At 33.9% G+C, this 20,739-nt stretch overlaps 1 protein-coding gene and 2 long non-coding RNA genes across 3 annotated transcripts in view; all 3 read right to left on the minus strand.

Annotated features, from left to right (window-relative positions):
* LOC136039533 (WD repeat domain phosphoinositide-interacting protein 3-like) overlaps positions 1–20,739 on the minus strand; it is a 475,762-nt gene that overhangs the window by 246,124 nt on the left and 208,899 nt on the right. The gene's annotated exons all lie outside the window — the stretch shown is intronic.
* The window catches only part of LOC136039052 (uncharacterized), a 70,985-nt gene that overhangs the window by 24,725 nt on the left and 25,521 nt on the right, over positions 1–20,739 (minus strand). The window lies entirely within an intron of this gene.
* Positions 6,034–15,228, minus strand: LOC136039529 (uncharacterized). Its single transcript, XR_010620474.1, has 3 exons — positions 15,130–15,228; positions 9,735–9,809; positions 6,034–6,440 (listed from the first exon to the last, which is right to left on the minus strand). It is a non-coding gene; the product is annotated as an uncharacterized LOC136039529 (long non-coding RNA).

Here is a 20,739-nt window from a genome sequence, read left to right on the forward strand (position 1 = left end):
ACCACTCGTGGTTAAAAAATCCCACCTTATTTCTATTGAAGAGAATTCAACTAATTCCGATGATAATCGACTGGAAGTGATCGCTCCAATAGGTATTGTTAATTCCCCATCTGTACCTTGTGTTTTGAATAATGATAGAAACAACTCCCCTGGATCGATTGATTCTGCAAAAATTACCATCTACCATCAATCCCAAATTACCCCACAAATTTCTTGCTCCAGTAGAGATGAATTGACGTGCTATGCGAAAACGGCTAGTGTGTTTGAGCGTTAGTGTGTTCTCAAGAAACGGATTATTAATCTCCAATTTCTTTGTGATAGGTTGTCAGATCTTTACCAGCGCCAGAGTAGTATTCTCTTCAAGGATTAAATAAAAAAAAAAACTAGTTTTTTTAACTGAAAGTAAGGAGCGACATTAAAGCTTAAAACGAACAGAAATTACTCCGTATATGAAATGGGTTGTCCCCTCCGCAATCCCTCACTCTTTACGCTAAAGTTTGACTCTTTACCACAATTCTGCTTTTTAAAATAATTAAAAGCTTTATTGCGTAAAGAGCGAGGGATTGCGGAGGGGACAACCCAATTAAAAAATAAAATAAATTAAAATAAAAAACTAGTTTTTTTTATTTAATTTCTGAAGGTTTTTGAATTAATGCATTTTTGATTTTGGCTCTCCGCACATAAATGATTAAAATGAAATTTTCATATTAATTCTTCTTTGGCTAAATGGCTTTCTCTTAGTTTTGATCAGACGATTTTGATAAATAAGGGGTGGGGAAGGAGGCCTAGTTGCCCTCCAATTTTTCGGCTACTTAAAAAGGCACCTGGAACTTTTGATTTTTAACGAACGTTTTTATTAGTAAAAAATATACGTAACTTAAGAATTAACTTACTTAACAAACTTTTATATTCTTATATTTTTTAATATGTATATGAGGAGGTTTGTCCCCTCGTTACTATCTCGCTCTTTACACTAAATCTTAAGTTTTGTCCTAATTCTTTAAGAATGACCCCTGAATCAGAAACGCCGTAGAATAAATAGTTGTAATTACTAAAAATACTTTAGCATAAAGAGCAAGGTATTTATCTCCTCCTAAATACCTCGCTCTTTATGCTAAAGTATTTTTAGAACCCCTCATATGCGTAATAATCTCTTCGTTTTAAGTTTCAATGCAACTCCTTACTTTCAGTTGAAAAAACTTTTTCATGTTTATTTTTTCATTGTTTTTTTTTTTTATATTAATGCTAGAAAATCCCGCGCCCTTTACATTGAATTTTTCTTCCCCCATGACATGTTCCTCCAAGGTAAGATCCTCCCACATAGCCCCCTCTCCTCAACCCTACCCCCAAACCAAAAAAATCCCCCTGAAAACGTCTGTACACTTCCTAATAACCATTACTGTAAACACTGGACAAAGTTTGTAGCTTGCAGCCCCTCCCCCAGGGACTTTGGGGGAGTGAGTCATTCTAAAGACATAGTTATTATGGTTTTCGACTATGTGGAACAAAATGGCTATCTCAAAATTTTTGATCCGTTGACTTTGGGAAAAATGAGCGTGGGAGGGGCCTAGGGGCCCTCCAATTTTTTTTGGTCACTTACAAAGGGCACTAGAACGTTTCATTTCCGTTAGAATGAACCCTCTTGCGAGATTCTAGGACCACTTGGTCGATACGATTACCCCTGGAAAAAAAAACAAAACAAAACAAATAAACACGCACCCGTGATCTGTCTTCTGGCAAAAAATACAAAATTCCACATTTTTATAGATAGGAGCTTGACATTTTCGCTATAGAGTTCTCTGATACGCTGAATCCGAAGGTGTGATTTTCGTTAAGATTCTTTGACTTTTAGGGGGTGTTTCCCCCTATTTTCCAAAATAAGGCAAATTTTCTCAGGCTCGTAACTTTTGTTGACAAAGATGAAATATAAATTTTTGATGAAACTTATATATTTAGAATCAGCATTAAAATTCGATTATTTTGATGTTTCTTTTAGCATCAAAATTCCGTTTCTTAGAGTTTCGTTTACTATTGAGCCGGGACGCTCCTTACTACAGTTTGTTACCACAAACTGTTTCACAAAGAAATCAAAATGTTAAAAGTCGGTTTTCAGCTCGTAATTGTAAAAGATATACATACTTTAAATTCCCCTACACCGCCCAGAGTTCCTCTTTTAGCTTTTACCACTATAATGGAGATTACTACTACAATAGTAGGCTCAGTTTGTATTCCCGCAGAGTTTCTTGATCTCAGGTCCATCGTTTCTAATGGAGATTACCATTATAATCTTTTGTTATCAGTACCAATCATTACCATCAATACAATACAATCTTTACCGTCTGATATTTTTAACCAAATTTAACCTAGCTTTAACTTTTACTGTCATACCTTGCATAAGACTGAAAAAGCTGATTCGCAAATCTAATTGAATCCAAGCAGAAAAAAAGCAATTTCGGACATTCATCGGTGAATGTCATAATTAACCAGATTTCGGAGGTTCACGGTGAAATATGTAGAGGATGTTAGAAAAAAAAAGAAAAGCATCCCGAGTCCTATAACACGAAAGAAGAGCATCATCATCACTGTACTATAGCAATTACATATTATAGATAAATACATTTTGTGACCACACTAGCCTGGCTATACCAGAAGTCCAACAAAGAAAAATCAGAAAGGAAAAAATCGGGAAACCAAACAAGGGTGATTTTCAGCTAGTGAAAAAAAAGAAGAACTATATATATATATATATATATATATATATATATATATATATATATATATATATATATATATATATATATATATATATATATATATATATATAAAAGCAAGCAAGCAAGTTCTATGGACCTATCAAGATAGAGCGGTAGTAGGCCTTAAAAAATTTGTCAAAGATTGAGCAAAGCACTAGGTATCAGTCAAGGGCCCTGTTGCTATATCAAGCATTGTTAAAAATAAAGAGCTACAAAAAGAAAGTGGAACAAAACTTGAATTGGCTCTCACTACGTTTGTTACTAAAGAGAACCCGTCCATCAGCAATATGGACACCCCGCCAGAGATATTGAAACAACATGGACGATTCGTAAGGTGTTCAACTCATGGCGTGCTGACACCTTCCCTCCCCCCACGGCAAAATAAAGTTTAACATTCTATTTTTCACTGATTTTATTTTCTTTGGCCAAATTGAATGGAAATTTGGCCAAATAGAATGGAACTACAATTAGTGTTACAAGGATTGTAGACAGGCAGATACACAGAAGAAATGTCTCAGCCGAAAGCACAGAACAATTTTAAAGAATTAACTTATTCATCTTCTGGATTGAAAGTATAAAACTTTATAGAAGAACGTCTCTTAAAGCACAAGAATATTTTAAAAGGGTTTCACTGTTTGCTTCACACTTATCCACAGAATAGTGAAGAAAGTAAATAGATGAAAGAGCCATTTTTGAAGTTGATCGAAATTTATGAAGAAGATTTGGAAAACAACACCTTAAACGTTTAATGGCGGAAAGAAAAATTTGGTAAAAATTTCTCTAACGGAACAAGGCACACCATGTCAATGCAACTGATTTTCTAAATATTTGTGGCAAAGCAATCTCTCCGAACATCCATATCTTACTTAATATTTTAATCACTATACCTGTATCGACCAGCACAACAGAGCGCTCCTTTTACACTTCGGAGAATCAAGACATACCTAAGAAACGTGACGTCTGAAAGTAGGATAAATGGCTTTGTCAATCTCAATGTCCACAGGGAAATTCTAGTTGACACAGACAGTGTATATATCCATACTGACTAAGACTCAATTTTGTTTTGTAAGACAGCTAATATAGGAAGATTGTGTCAGAATAAAACGTAAAATCGTATTTAATCTGCTCGGTTTTATCAATCATTCTTACAGTCCCTACTCGAAACTTGCATCCAAAGAGCTAAAATAAACTTTAAGTAATGCCTTGAATTACCGGTTTTTCTGAGGATTTTTGAAGTTTTTTGTTGCACTAGACATCACCACCCTTACTTACGGCAACTTACGTTCATTCTAAGCTTGCTTTCATTCACTCTTTTCATTTTTCTTCATTTTATGTTTCCTTCTCTTGTGGATTTCTGCTTGATTTATCAAAATTATTTTGCTCAAACTAAGAGTTTATGCAAAATCTTTTGGATTTTACTTTTTGGTTCTCGTTTGGTTTGAACTTTTTGCTTTTTATGCAGAACTTCCTGTTTTCAATAATATAATTCAAAAGAGGCCATTAACCATTTTTATTTAAAGGGCAGGTAATAATCTTGTCAACAGAAAAAAAATCGGCTTACGTAATTTAAAATCCATTATGGTGCAAATATTAAATATTAGTGGAGAACACTTTCTTTTTGATTTTTTCAACTTTTATCATGACCACATTTATGGACAAGCAGGGCTTTACCGTATGCAAGGTGCAATACATTAAAACAGGTTGCACTAATTGACAGTGTTTTCAGATCGACGCTGTTTTGAGGTAAAGAATTCTCTAGACTTTTTTACTGATACTGACAAATGTCCTTAGAAATGGAGACACAACCTAGGTTTCCCGGTACCCACAGGTATATCTTGTGGAGACAGAAAAGTGATCTATTGCCATGAGGGTCAGTTTCCAAAAATCAAACACAGAGAGAACACACAAAAAAATCAGTTAGTCAGTAAAAGATCGTGCAACACCCTGGTTTCATCTTTGGAGGTAAAGCTATAAAGAAAATTGATTAATCCCATCTCCTCAAAAATATATTTTTACCATCCATTCACGCGGTAGATATTCTCGAATGGGTTTGTTCCTTCTGGTCAAGAAAGCATGGTAAAATTATACCTTCTCTGGACACAATGCCATCCATCTCAATTATACCTCTCTGCAAATTTTACACAAAGCTTGTTCCCAAAAATGAATGCCCGTGTTCTGCAGACCTCATAGAAAGCTGTTTATACTCCTCCAAAGGATTAATAATACGGCTTCTAGAGATATAACAGGGTGTCAATGGATATTCTTCTGAGTACCCACTATTCTTGCTAGCTATATACTAGTATCACCGTTACGGTAGGTAAAGAAACACCTCACAAGGGATAGTCAATTCCTATGTTTAGAAAGCCTGATTGCACTAAAGTCATTACTAAAAAAATACTACTGTTGCCAACAATCTATGAAAAGGGGTTGAGCCTTATATCTCGAATCGGCCAAAAAATTGTTATAAAGGGTATTTTCAATTACAACAGCAGAAAGAACTTGTTTCCCAAAGAGCAAGCTTATGAAAAATGCTGTTGCACTTATGCTATAAATAATTAACGCTTAATGCTATAACCTCTTTTGTTCTAGAGTTACTTTCGATTTACAATCAACTCAAAATCTATTATAACCAAATTTTCATGAGTTTTAGAGACCGAAAGCGTTAAGTACAGGTCTCCCCCACAGTCAAAAGTATAACGTCTTTTCAACAATCGACGGTTTAAAAGGCGTTTTATATATTTTTTTGCTAATCTTCAACATTTTGTAAAATGTCATAAAATATATGCCATATTTCCACGACCTTACTGCATAGTTCTTTTGAAGGACGATAAAAATTCTCCTTCAATAATTTTATTATTGCAGTAAACCCTGGCATTGGGGTTTTTGGACAAGCAAGATCCCCTTTCCTACTTTTATCAGGTTCACTCTATATATAAAAGTCCTAGCTACATTTTTTAAGTTTAGCATTAATCCACAAATATAAAATGGCGGGCCCAAAATAGGTCTATCGAAACTGTTTTTGAAACATAACCACAATATCACTTTTCCTTCATGGCATCCCCTTCTTAAAAGGGGATGCTTAAAGTTGAAAGTATACAATAGTTGTTCGTGTATAGTAAGAGCTCTTCATAAATTGTTTTGATAAACATAGTTATGTATTTATTTTAATTTTCTCTATCTTGTACTTCGTCCCTATGAACTATCCCTAGCTCTAAGAACAACAAGCAGTTTGCAAGAATACAAAGAAACAATATTTTATTGATTAAATTTATACAAAATATAAAATAAAAAAATGTTGTTGTATGTTGAGTCAGGAAGAGGTTCTTTGGCAGGAGCAGAGGCCACATAATTGCACAGCTTCAATGAGCAGTAAATTCGTTAGGTGAAGGATGAGCAAAAAATTGAAGCAAAATTGATTAAAAATTTTTTGAGGGTTCTATTTTTGTAGTAAAATATAAAAAGGGGAGCAAAAAAAATATACGCAAATTTTACGGAGATTCTATTTAACTTGAGGTTTAGAACCCTTGTTTTTTTTATTTAAACTTTAAAATTATAAGAAACCAGTTCTGCTGCACTGTCTTTTTATGTAAATATAAGCGTCTATACACAAAAAGACGAATGCAACAGAGAACAGGCTTATACAGAGAAATTTACTTTCCGAAATTTACTGCCCAGCTACTTCATTATCTAGAAAAGAAAAGAAAAGTCAATCATTTGCAGACAATAGACAATATGTTTTTCCGAACTAAAAAATTTATAAAAGGATAAATTTTGAAGACTGGCTAAATACATTACAAGAGCGAAAACCTCGAGATGGTTGCGATGTCTGGTCAAGACCTTTTTTCTTCACATATAATTATGCTTGCTATTAACAAATCCTTTTAGACTTTCCTGGAACATTTTGTGATATAGGAAAAGCACAGATACAAATATGTTCCTAAAAACTGAATTAGTCAATAAAAGATAAATGCTAAATGTGAAAATGAGCACTACCTAAGGAGGGGCAGGGGTAGCATGGATTAGTTTTTGGCGGAAAAGAAATTTTCTGGGCAAAAACTTACATGGGTAGATAAGGTGTGATTTAAAAAATTTACATTTTCTAAGAGCCCCACGGAGATAAAAACCATCGAAAAAGTGATGAAGAACTAATATATTATACAATATATATATATATATATATATATATATATATATATATATATGTATATGTATATATATATATATATATATATATATGTATATATATATATATATATATATATATATATATATATATATATATATATATATATATATATATATATATATATATATATGTAGCTAAGCGTATTTTACTTATTATCAATTCTGGCACCCCTTTTATTGAAATCCTTGGAAATCAAATTTAGTGAGGTCTTCGGGGATGGTGAGAAGGGTGGTGAACTGAAATTGTGAAGCAAGATTTCCAAGTCCCAAGTGAGATGAGGGAACATATGCTTCTCAGCCCGTTGTAAAAGAAAGTGGCGGAGATATCTTGTGTAAATTAGGGTATGGCTTTGCACTAAGGACAACCAAGTCGTATCTTCATCACAAACATTACTAAGTTCGTTAAATGCCGGAATAATTGTCACAAAGGCATCCTAATAAGGGTGCTGGCGAATATTCCAAAATTCATAGCAATAGTGCATAAGCCTTAGACTGTAGCAGAAATAGGCAAGGGAAACATCAAAGAAGCATGCTCCATAAACAAAAAGAGGCAAGCACAAAATAAATAAAGAATTTGAAAATAGTTGAAAAACAAACAAAAAAACAATGACTCGAAGGATAATGAGGATTGTCATCCAAACAAATGATTCCGGGGATTTGGATGGATATCCAGAAGGATAGACACACCTTAAGATTCCTCCAGGTCCACTTAGGGAACGTCTCGAAAGCAAATTCTATGTATAAAAGATTTTCTTCATTTTTAGTTTTATTTTCATCCCTTACACTCATTGAAAAAAAAATACATGCTGTATTTTTCCATACTTATTTTTCATTAAAGCTCAAGTCAAACTTTAGCGTAAAGAGCAGGGATTGAAAAGAGGGGCTAACCCTCCACGTATTTAGTACAATTTTTGTTCATGTTAAGTTTTAATTTCGTTGTTTACTTTTAGATGAAAAATATCTTTTTAATCTTAACTAGATACAACGGATAGATTCATCAAAAACTGAGTTTTTACAAATATGCGCTGACATGTTTAAGTTTAATTTTCTCACTTGAAGTTTCAGACGGATTGGACATTTCTAACACAAAATGGATATTTTTACTCATTCGACCTATTTTTTTATTGCCAAAGATATCAGTCATGCATATGCATTGAACAACATTTAAAAAAAAATCGCCTACTGAGAATTCTAAATCACATACTGAAAATGCATCATATAAAGTAGTTTCAGTTGGGCATTACTCCATCCATCAGCAAGTACTAAGTCAAACTCCTACTTTTCCATTTCGAAAAGTAGCAACAGCTTTTATCTCAATCACACGAGAGAGAAAGAGAGAGTGAGAAAGATAGATAGAAAGAGAAAGAGAGAGAGTAAACGAAGTTGAATAGTGACAATGAAGTAACTATAGATATAAAGCGACTGAAAAGTAACTAATCGAATTAACAGGTAGTAAGCTCTGTGATCTGCCACAATTGTTATTGACCTGCACTTATAAACGAACTTGAAATAAGACAAAATAGAAAAAATAAGAGATGTTTTTTATAAGAATAATAGAAAGTAAAGAAACAAAACTCGACACAAAAGGTTGAAATACACTACCAAAGAAAATTTTGCTTTAATAATACGTTTAGGTCCAAGGGTATCTACAAAACTGGGGGTCAGGACAAGAAAAGACTTTCGAATCGGGTCCAAGGTTTTAGATAATACTTGTTAACTGGTAGGAGACACTGCCGGACAGTCAGTCAGTTCAAGTCCAATATCTCCAGAAATAGATGCTGTACAACCAAAGGGTTTAACAGTTAAAATAAACTTTTTGGACTCCAATAAAAAGGTTTGAGAGCCATAGCTAATTGGAGTAAAGCCAAGACAGATAGTCTGAGTGAGAGGCAAAGCTGCCATAACCCTTTTCCAGAATTGTATAAAAATTACGTCATTTCACTGGTTGATATGTAAAGAATTTTTTTTCACCTAGCGGTAAAAAGATTGGATGTAAACGCGAATGGAAACACCTTTCTCAACAACGTCATACATAGAATACATCATGTAAAACAGTCTGATTTCGCCATTGTTCCATCAATATCGGTAAGTGCTAAACCAAATCTCTAATTATTCCAAATTGGCTCCTAAAGTGTTTTAAAGCTACTTTTAAAAGAGACCAGAATAATGCATAGGAATTAAAAAGAAAATGGAAAGAAATGAGTGTCCTAACACACAACGACATAGTAAGGTGGGGGAATAAAGACAAAGAGATAAACATAAGAAGATAACAGAGGTTTTTAAGAACAAAGCAAATAACAGGCAGAAAAAGCAAATCCGTCTAACAGGCAACAAACCAGAGATCTACCGCTATTTTAATAGTTTCATTCTTCGTAAATAGGTTTTTTCTACATATCTCTTCGTGCTAATACTTTCCTTTGATTTAAAAAAAAAATAATACGGAAAAAATAGACTGTGCACATCATACTTTTTTTTCTCTAATTTAAAAAATAGCCTTTATACATGAGGGATTTCCAGTTCAGATTAACCAGAAGGACCTCTGTCGTCTTGGCCAAAAAAAATGGGGTATATAATTTCACACTTTTCTGAGCAACCTTGTGGCAGTCATAGCAACCCCAACTGAGAAAAGCAAAGTATGAATCTCTTACCCTGTTTCAAATGTGGATTTTTAACTGTTTTAATTAACTATTAAAAAATACTGGATAGAAGAAAAGGAGTAATAATACATATACATTAAAGCCTTCATAAAAAAGGGAAAAAAATACAGAGAGAAAAGAAAGACTAATTGTAACTTACCCAAGTTGCAGAGCCAAAGGTGATTATCAGCAAATCTATATTTGACAACAGAAGGTAGCATATTGACAGTACAGCCTAAAAGATACACTCATAAGAAATTTGAATAAACAACGGAAACTAAAAGGCGACCCCTACCTATCACGAAATCATAGATACTCCATTCAACTTATCGCGATTTATGCTGCAGAGAAATTTGATCTTTGTTTTTTTCGTTTATAGTGGAGCATAATAGTCCCTACAAGTGTTTTAGCATACCTGCTAGGAAAACGCTAAATATTATTTCAAAGGAGCTACCATTGGATCAATTTGGCCACATTGGGTTCTTTGTGGTGCTACTCGCTCTGATTGACAAAGTTGCCAACAAAAGGGGCGTAACATATCATTGTTCTTTCAGCCAAATTTCAACGCCAGACCGAAGATTCTTGACAACTTTCGAAGATGACCAGTCCCCTGCGAGAAATAGCTAATAGGCCCCTTGTCTTTGTGACAGTCAGCCAACACTGAGGCTCACAAAATGTTTTGAGAGATATTAAATCCTCTTAAAATCAAAAAAAAAAAAATCTGAAGTTACTACAATATATGACTAATTTTACTTTTCCGTGTAAGCGAGCAGAACTGCAGCACAAGGCCAATTAAAATTAATATAACTATTTAGAATAATAATAAAAACAAAAATGATCCATCAGTAGAACAATAGATGCAGTCGCGAAGAAAAAAAACTTTTAGATGCCTTTAACAGGAAACTGAATCGTTCTGTACACTATAAAAAATAATTACCAACATCTGTCGTATTTGGTGTCTATACAACCGAGTATTTATTAGTGTCTCCGTGAACTACTAAGAAACCATAAGGAGAAAAAGAAGGGGAAGGAAAGAACGTAAACCTTATGTTTTCATAAAGTACACCCGAAACATTGCTCGACACGCAACAATACTTAAGAAGTAAACATACTATTTAAATTTTTTTAAATTAAAATCTTCAAGCTCGGTACTAAGACCCAAAATCAGCAGGAAACACAAGTTATTAACTTTTGAGACATCCAGCATTACGATTAAAACGACATTCTTTATTTATCCATTCCAAATGGAGTGCCCAATATGACCCTATACCCACTTCACTACCTGCCACTATACCATACTACCTGCCCTACACCATACCCATGTCATTCCAGACATCTATTAACAGCGAGAATTAACTTCCAAATACGTTTTCAAAGACTGATTATCAATCAACAGTAAGTGACATCGAGATCCCAGAATATACAGTCCTCAAGTGGTATTGATGTCACTGTTTAAGAATTCGAATTCGAATTTACTTACTTATCTTTAAAAAAAAGCAAGTGAAACTTCGCAGTTATTACTGCAAGAAAGAGATTTGATAATATGCTCTACAGCTTCATCATAGTGTAAGAGAAGCAGTGCTTACTGATTTTCTTAGACAATTACTAGGTGAAGATCCTCTAAGCATGGTACATCGTTGACGAACAATCTGTAACATTTTTCATTCTGTGAACAGTTCGAAATATATATATTTGTTTGATTGGCTCATCACTCAGTAAACGAGAAAGTGTTTACTGGTTCTCGGCAACAGTTATCAAACGTAAATAGTGTAAGCATTTTGTTTTGAGGAGTGCGATCCATTCGAGAGAGTGGTCAACATTGTCAGTTCTTTCTAAAATTCTAGGCATATTAATAGCTTCTAGAGATTTAGAGCAGATACACATCAGAGTGATTAAAAACTCTATATATATAAATATATATATAACACCCAATACAGACTGTAAAAAGGGGAGGATAAAAAAATACAAGCGAAAAGGATTTATATAAAAGGAGACACAGACAGACGCACACGCGTCAACTCAATACACACAAAAATCAACACTAAAACTCACATCAGAGAAAGGTAGAAAGGTAGCTCACATCAGAGAAAGACTATTCATCAGGGAATGAGTCGGATTGAATTATAAATCTAACAACTAAAGCATCCATTTAAACATAAATTTTAAAAACTTCAAAAAATCGTAATATGGACTTTTATCGTGTCCAAATACGAAAAAAAAATGTTTAGAACATATCGATTTAGAATAAGAAGAGAATATTAACAAAAGTAAAAAACAGCGAAGAAATTTGTTTCCGTATAGAACCCATAAAAAACCTCTGAGCCGGAACCAGAAAAAAGAATCCTACTCCTCTCTATATCTCCCTAAAAGCACGGTTACGATAACTGCTCAAATCGAACTGATGGTCTAGAATATCGGAAGAAGGTTCTTTCAACCAAAATTGCAAGTGATATAGTATCCTCTTTATGAGCTGAAAATTAATGGCAGGAAACTAAGATTTGCCCTTTTAGTCCTGGGTTTTATAGTGGCGAAATATGATGTGAGATTAACATTCCAAATAATTTTTCTAATGAGAAATATTGTAATATAAAGACTTTTAGAGGACGACTTAATTAACTAAGAAGGAAAACTACGATTCCACAAGAAAAAGGCTATTCAAGACAACCTTTTCCTTCTAACAGCTTCTAAAGATTGATACTAATTGAGAAAACGAACAAAGGCTTTGACGCAAAAGGGATATATTTTTCTGACAGGATTTCTTGCCTGTATTCTGGAAAAAGATTTGATTTCCACTATGAAAAACAGACCTTGTTCTTTCTTTTTAATTTCAAGCTAGTCTTTCTACCATATGAATTTTTTTTTTCCACATGGGATTGAGGGTTGCCATTTTTAATTAATTAGATTTGAATACAATAAAAAGACCCACTTTTGAATCAATTAGAACTACAATAAACCACCTTCCCACATACGTGCCTTAGTTTATTGGCACGACTTATTATACACAATTAATATTTTTAGATATATTCCTAAATACGATTTTCGAGTCAATATAAAAATGTCTTCAAGGGAGCAATTTTTTCAGCTTAGTTAAAAGGTCCAGTAACTATGCCTTTGAGGATAACATAACCCCATAGCCCCTAGGGAAATGTCTATAGGGCATGAAATTTACCCAGTGTTAACGTGTAGTATTTGCTATCCGAAGTACACAGACATTTTTCAGGAGGGGGAGGAGGAGAATTTTCTCCTGGGGAGAGCTTTCAAGGGGAGAATCTTCTGTTGGAAGGGAAGTTTCAGGGGGTGAACTTTTCAGGGTAAATTTTAAACTTGGTAGAATTTGCCAAAACTTCCTATATGAAATAATTTTTGCTTTACTTTCTCTTTGCCGAATTAGTTATGCATGCGGAGTTGTTCAGGAGAATTGCCCGGGAAAACTTTCACCGGGTTAGAATTGTCTAGAGGACATTTCTGTAGGGAGGGATTTTCCATAGGTGAAATTCTTCATAGGGGAGTTTTACGCGGGGTAAGTTAATAAATATAAGCTTTTTCAACGGAAAGTAAGTATCAACATCAAAACTTAAAGCGAAAAAAAATTAATACGTATATGAGGGGGTTGTCCCCTCCTGAATACCTCGCTACTCACGTTAAAGTCAGACATTTGTCCCAATTCCTTAAGAACGAATCCTGAAACATAAGTGTCATTTAATAAAAACAATAAGAATTTTTCTGTTTTCAGAGAGAGGTTTTGAGAAAGGGGCAACCCCCTTCAAGTACGCAATAATTTCTGTTTGTTTTAAGTTTTGATGTTGCCCCTTACTTTCAGTTGAAAAAACAGGCTTTTTAAACAATTTAATTTCGACCCTCAAAATCAGTCCCAAGTATTACAGACTTGCTACTTGTTTTGTAATAATAATACTAATAATAATAACAGTAACAGAAACGTCGAATCGACACCCTTTGACGTCGATACGCGGGGGGGGGGGTGGATATCTTTTTCTTTTATCCTTCTTCCATTAAAAGACAACAAGTTTCGATATAAATTTAAACGGACAGTATCAGTATGCTGACAGTAGCAAGTATGAGTTTTATTCACGGATCAAAAAAAAGAAGAGAAAATAAAAATGCGTTTGAAAAATTAAGCTTTTCAATCTTTTTAAGTTCAGTAAGATAGCTAAAATTGTCAACAAGATGACACAGAAATTTTCTCAGAAGAACAAGATAAAAATAAAATTTAGCAGCTAAAGACCACAAAAGCAGTAATTACAACCATATCGTGTAATGCACATGGAGTAATAGCCACCCTCAGCCAAAATGCTGAAAAAGCTGTTGTGAGTTATATTTTTCGTTGTTATCAAAAAGTTTACCACCATAGTCTCAATTCAAAAATAGATTTAATATCAATACAGGACTGAAAATGTTTCCCTTTGAGGAACTCCAAGATCTTGAAGGAGATAAAATAAAAGATAAAATAAAAGAAATGAAATTCGAGAATGGGTTTTTTAAGGCCATCGAAAATACTGGACGAAACCAATATTTCTGGAAGATAACTGCTTGCCTTTTTCAGCGCCGAGGTCACATTTTCTGAACGAAAACATAAAAAAAAATCGATTAAAAACAAACAACGCAGAAAGCCAAAAAAAAAAGAAGGATATAAACCTAAAAAAAGGTAAAACAAAAAAATAGAATAAATATTTAAAAGCCAAAAACCCTCATTTAAAAAGCAAACCACTGCCAATATCAACAATTAACAAAAACAATGTCACTCGCTTAATGCTAAATAGTAACTAAATTGGTGAAGATTCTTTCACGCGCTTAATAAGTGGCCACAGTTATCTACCCAAGGAAGAAAAAACTGCATCAAAGGTTGTCAAATTTTAATCAAAGCTTTTTTTGCGATTCTTCTGTGACGCAGTTTTTTTTTCTCGGAATATTCTGGAATATTTTGGAAGTTTCTTTCCAGGAATATTTGTCTTGTTTCATCCAGTATTTTCGTTTCTTTAATTTCTTTTCTTACAATGTTCCTAAATATCCTATTTTTTAATATATATTTTAAAAAAGGATCAAAGAAGAAAAGAAGAAAAAAGCCAGAATAACCAAGACAGCAGGTGTTGATGTCATTCTGAAGACAGTGACTTGTTTCTAGAAAAACAAGATGAAATGAAACTTTTAGGCCAATCTTCATAAAAGCAGTAATTACTACCAAATTGTGCAATGCCCATGGAGTAATTCATTGTTAGAAAAATTGCCGCAAAACAAGCAGTGAAGCAAATTTTTCGCTGCTACTAAAAATTTATAAGAAAAAGCTTAAATAGAACACAGTTCTTAACACAGAAATGAAAATCTACCTCTCAAAGAAACTGCAAAACCTTAAAGGAGGAACAAAACAAGGAGGAAGAGATAATAAAAGGAGGAGATAATCTCCTCTTTAAGGAGGAGATAATAAAACCCAATAAATCTTATACGACTATCTTATATTAGCCAAAGCTTTTATTACTTATATTATTATTATATTAGTTATATATTATTACTTACTTATATTATACAAAAAAAAAACTCACAAGAACTATGACAGCGGGCGTTGGCGTCATTCTTGATACTTGAATCATGCTTAGAATTTTCGGCATCTGTCCTTTCAAAGCCCCAGCATAGAACAGCCTAAAAGGAGTCTTATTCATAAATATATGTATTTTGAAGATCCATATAAATGTTTTATTACATTTACATATAACAATATATAACATATATATAATACATATACATATATAATATAATACATATATACATATATAATACATATATAATATACATATAACAATATTATTTCATATAAATTAGATTATCGGTAAAATTCAGCCAGTCAATCTAAAAACTATAACGTTGATGTTATACAAGCTGCGATGAGACAATGCGGTTGATTTTTGGATGCTCACAAGAAAGTATGCGTTTTTACCTAAAGACAAGTGACTTTTATCTCATTGCAGAGAAAATTGTTTATTTATAACTGTATAAAAATTGTATAAAATTGTTTTATAGAACCATTCGTTCACCAGCATCAAGCCATCAAGCAAATTTCTGAACGACAATTTCGGACGACAAACATGAATAATTAATATTCTTTTATGAACATTTTATTGTGACAACATTATAAGAATAGCCAAAATTAAAGTAGAGCTTTTTCTTACAACTTACAATCAAGCTGTTTTTGACCATTCAACAAAGGCGACAAAGACGTTTTTCCAAATATCTCAATTAATTCACTAAAATAATATACATAAGTAAGTAGTTAATAACGCGGAATCAAAAACGAATATGGAGTAAAAAACGAAGAAAAAACAAAAACAAAACAAATAGATAACCTACAAGGAATTCAAACAAACGCACGACATAAACAACTTTACTATGTCCACCGATTACACGTCGGGAAATAAAAAGCCGAGAGGATCACTGGCGCTCTTCTTTTTCGGAGCTCTCAGATCTTTAGCAATGTTGCCAAGCAGCATTAGAAGTCGGCAAGTCCAAAACGAAAAATAATCTTTCGATTTTTGTACCATTTTGGTAAGTATAGTAAAAATTTGCAGTATTTAAAATTACGTTTTAACTCCTTATTCCGTGATAAAGGCTTGAAACCAGAAAGAAACAGAATTATTGGAAAGTGAAAACTATCAGAAAGTTTACACAAACCTCGACGGCTATAGCTTACACAGTTTGGCCAGTGATTATTTCAAATTGGTTTCATTTTAATAAAATTTTCCTAACTTTAAGAACGCTAGAGTTCTTATTTTGGGTATATCAAATGCTTCAAATATGCCATTTCTAAGATGAGGCAAGCATGCCATTAAGGAAGATTGTCGCTAAGACAAAAGTATAGGCTAACATAAACTGCCAGTCGCTTTCAATAATCGTGCACAAAAGGTGGTGTGCGCCACGCTGATGCAATTCTCCCGCTCCCAGATTTACGTCAGGTCTTGGCAAGAAGTTTTCTTTTTAAGTTAAGTATAGCCAATACTAGTTAGTCAATTACTAACTGGACTGATGAACATTTGTTTCAAAGAACGAAATCATACGATGTTTCATTTTAAGGTAAAAAAAAAAAATGTAAAAAAAACAACAACTAATTTATCAGCCTTCACTCAACAGTATTCAGTAAAAAAAAGAGAAGGGCTTCGTAGTTTCTTCTTTTGAGAAAAGAATAACAAAGAGTTGATAAACTTACTTTTGGGAAAGATTTTGAAATGTCAGATAACTTCCAGCGCTTGGAATCTAGGCATATTTTCAGCGCTTGGAATCTAGGCATATTTTGTGACTCACACCATTCTTTTAATCTTATATTAGTAATTAAGCTAAAAAAAAAATATGAAATTATGCCGAATTCTTACAAAATTCATATTTTAAACATTAGATACTTAACAATATTTATTGTTCAATTAGTTAGTTGTTACGATTAAATGAATCTCTATTCAAGTATCTAAATTTTGTGGCTATTTGTAATCAAAAGAAATTCTTTTTTTGCTTCATGTTTAACTACTCCTTTGTTCAACCCTCGTAAATACTGTCTTCCTTTTAATAAATACTAACAAAATTAATCCAAATAAATTCAAATCCACCAAAATTCTAGTTCAAGAAAAACAGTTTGTTTTGTGTAAATATTGGAGATTCGAGTTTTAACTTTCGTTACATGGCCTCTTTATTTGTAAAATTAAATAAAAAAAAAAAAAGTTATTTAAATGAAAGTAAGGAGCGACATTAAAACTTAAAACGAACAGAAATTACTCCGTATATGAAAGGGGCTTTTCCTCCTCAACGCCTCACTTTTTACGCTAAAGTTTGACTCTTTCTCTTAACTCTACTTTCTAAAACAGTAAGAAACTTTAGCGTAAAGAGCGGAGCGTCGACGAGGAAAAGCCCCTTTCATATACGGAGTATTTCTGTTCGTTTCAAGTTTTAATGTCGCTCCTTACTTTCATTTAAAAAAAAACTTGTTTTTTTTGTTTAATTTCTGGACGTTTTTGAATTAATGCATGTTTTGATCTTGGCTCTCCGCACATAAATAATTAAAACGAAATTTGCATATTGCTTTTTTTTGGTTGAATGGCCTTTTCATAGTTTTAATCGGAAGATTTTGAGAAAAAAGGAGCGAGGGAGGAGGCCTAGTTGCCCTCCAATTTTTTGATTACTTAAAAAGGCAACTATAACTTTAAATTTTTTACGAACGTTTTCATAAGTAAAAAATATACGTAACTTACGGATTAACTTACGTAGCGAACTTCTATATTCGTATGTTTTTATTGCATATATGAGGGGGCTCACCCCTCTTCGATACCTCGCTCTTTACACTAAAGATAAAATTTTGTCCAAATTCCTTCAGAATGACCCCTGAATCATATAGGCCGTAGAATAAATAGTTGAAATTACTAAAAATACTTTAGCGTAAAGAGCGAGGTATTACGAGGAGGTAAACCCCTCATATGCGTAATAATTTCTGTTCGTTTTCAGTTTTAATGCTGCTCCCCACTTTCAGTAGAAAAAACTTCTCATATTTATTTTTTCATTGTTTTCTTAAATAATGCTAGAAAATTCTGCGCCCCCTTCACTGAAAGTCTCTTCCCCACATGAGAAGTTCCTCCATGGAAAGATCCTCCCACTTAACCCCCCTCCTCAACTCTCCCCCCACAAACAAAAAACCTCCTGAAAACGTCTGTACACTTCCCAGTAACCATTATTATATGTAAACATAGGTCAAAGTTTGCAACTTGCAGCCCCTCCCACGGGGACTGCGGGGGAGTAAGTCGTCCCCAAAGACATAGTTATTAGGTTTTTCGACTATGGTGAATAAAATAGCTATCTTAGAATTTTGATCCGGTGACTTTGGGGGGAAAATGAGCGTGGGGGGGCCTAAGTGCCCTGCAATTTTTTTGGTCACTTAAAAAGGGCGCTAGAACTTATAATTTCCGTTAGAATGAGCCCTTCCGCGACATTCTAGGACCACTGAGCCGATACGATCACCCCCTAAAAAAAAAAAAAAAAAAAAAAAAAAAAAAAAAAAAAAAAAAAAAAGCATCTGATTTGTCTTCTGGCAAAAAATGCGAAATTCCACATTTTTGTGGATAGGGGCTTGAAACTTCTACAATTAGGGTCTCTGATACGCTGAATCTGATGGTGTGATTTTCGTTAAGATCGTTTGAATTTTAGGGGGTATTTCCCCCTATTTTTAAAAATGAGGCAAATTTTCTCAGGCTCGTAACTTTTGATGGGTAAGACTAATCTTGAAACTTGTATATTTAAAATCAGCATTAAAATGCGATTCTTTGGATGTAACTATCGGTATCAAAATTCCATTTTTTATAGTTTCGGTTACTATTGAGCCGGGTCGCTCCTTACTACAGTTCGTTACCACGAACTGTTTGACATGACGCTTCTTTTTGTCAATTGTGAAAGAATATTTATTAAAGACAATTTTATAAATCTGCATGATACATTCTCGTGCCAATTACCCAAGAATATTCATTGAGGGAAAGATTATAAATCTGTTTTTTAATTTTCCTAAGATAAACAACAATGACTAATATCTTCATTTCCATAATTCCCAGCATCATCCCCTATAACCCTGCTCCTTTTCTTAAAAAACACGTATAAGAAAGTAAAGATAAAAGAAAGTAACTATTGCGCCTAAGCCGCAATAGAGTCATAATTGTTGATATCACCAAAATTCACCATGACTACAGCGCCAAAAATACATCCATGCGTATTTTGGTGAGTAGTGATTTGTGCATATTTCAAGCTTCATCTTCATGATAAATTAACAAGAAAGGAGTTTTGCAACATTTTTGTTTTATTTTAAATAGAATAGATGGAAGCTTAGAAAAGCAGTTATCTTATTTGTATGCAGAATCAGGCAACAAAAGTATCACAACACTAAAAAACACTTTAGAACAAATATGTGCTGATAAAGGCTTTCAACAAAGAATGTGGATTATTTACAGGGTGGTAGGTTCCCCCCTCCCCTCGAGGAATGCGTCCCACAAAATTTCCACGCCACAAAATATTACCTCCACGCATAAAATTGAGCAGTCAAAGGTAAAGTATGAAAAATAAATAGAATTGAAAAAGAAGGGATTTTAGAATATTTTCATCCTGATTTCACCCTTCCAGTTTCATCCTGATCTCACCGCTTTAAGTATTTTCTAAGATTTCCGGTCCCCCCCAACTACCCCCCCCCCAATTACGCTTGATCCGGTTGAGATTTAAAATAAGATATCGGAGTTACGAGGTCCTTCTAAATATGAAGTTTCATGAAGATCCGATCACTCCTTCGTAAGTTAAGAATACGTCATTTTTCTTATTTTTCAGAATTACCCCCCCCCCCCCCCCCGCAATTGAGCGGATCCGTTCCAATTATGTAAATCACGTATAGAAGACTTCTGTTTATTTTTCCAACCAAGTTTCATCCCAATTCCTCCAATCTAGGCGTTTTCCATCATTTTAGGTATCCCCACCCCAAACTTCCCCCAATGTCACCAGATCCGGTCAGGATTTAAAATAAGAGCTTTGAGACACCATATCCTTCTAAATATCAAATTTCATGGAGATCCAATCACCCGTTTGTAAGTTAAAAATACCTCATTTTTTCTAATTTTTCAGAATTAACCCCCCCCCCCCAACTACCCCAAAGTGAGCAGATCCGTTCTGGTTATGTCAATCATGTATCTAGGACTCGTGATTATTTTTTCCATTAAGTTTCATCCACATCCCTCCACTCTAAGTGTTTTCCAATTTTTAGGTTTCCCCCTCCCAACTCCCCCCCCCCCAACGTCACCAGAACCGGTCGGGTTGAAAATAAGAGCTCTGAGCCACGATATCCTTCTAAATATCAAATTTCATAGAGATCCGATCACCCGTTCGTAAGTTAAAAATACCTCATTTTTTTTATTTTTCAGAAATACCCCCCCCCCCCAACTACCCCAAAGAGAGCGTATCCGTTCCGTTTATGTTAATCATCTATCTAGGACTTGTGTTTATTTGTTCCCACCATGTTTCATCCCGATCCCTCCACTCTATGTGTTTTCCAAGTTTTAGGTTTCCCCCTCCCAACTCCCCGCCCCCGTCACCAGATGCAGTCGGGATTTAAAATAAGAGCTCTAAGACACGATATCCTTCTAATCATCAAATTT

This window comes from Artemia franciscana, chromosome 19 (genome assembly GCF_032884065.1).
Source record: "Artemia franciscana chromosome 19, ASM3288406v1, whole genome shotgun sequence".
Lineage (NCBI taxonomy): Eukaryota > Metazoa > Arthropoda > Branchiopoda > Anostraca > Artemiidae > Artemia > Artemia franciscana.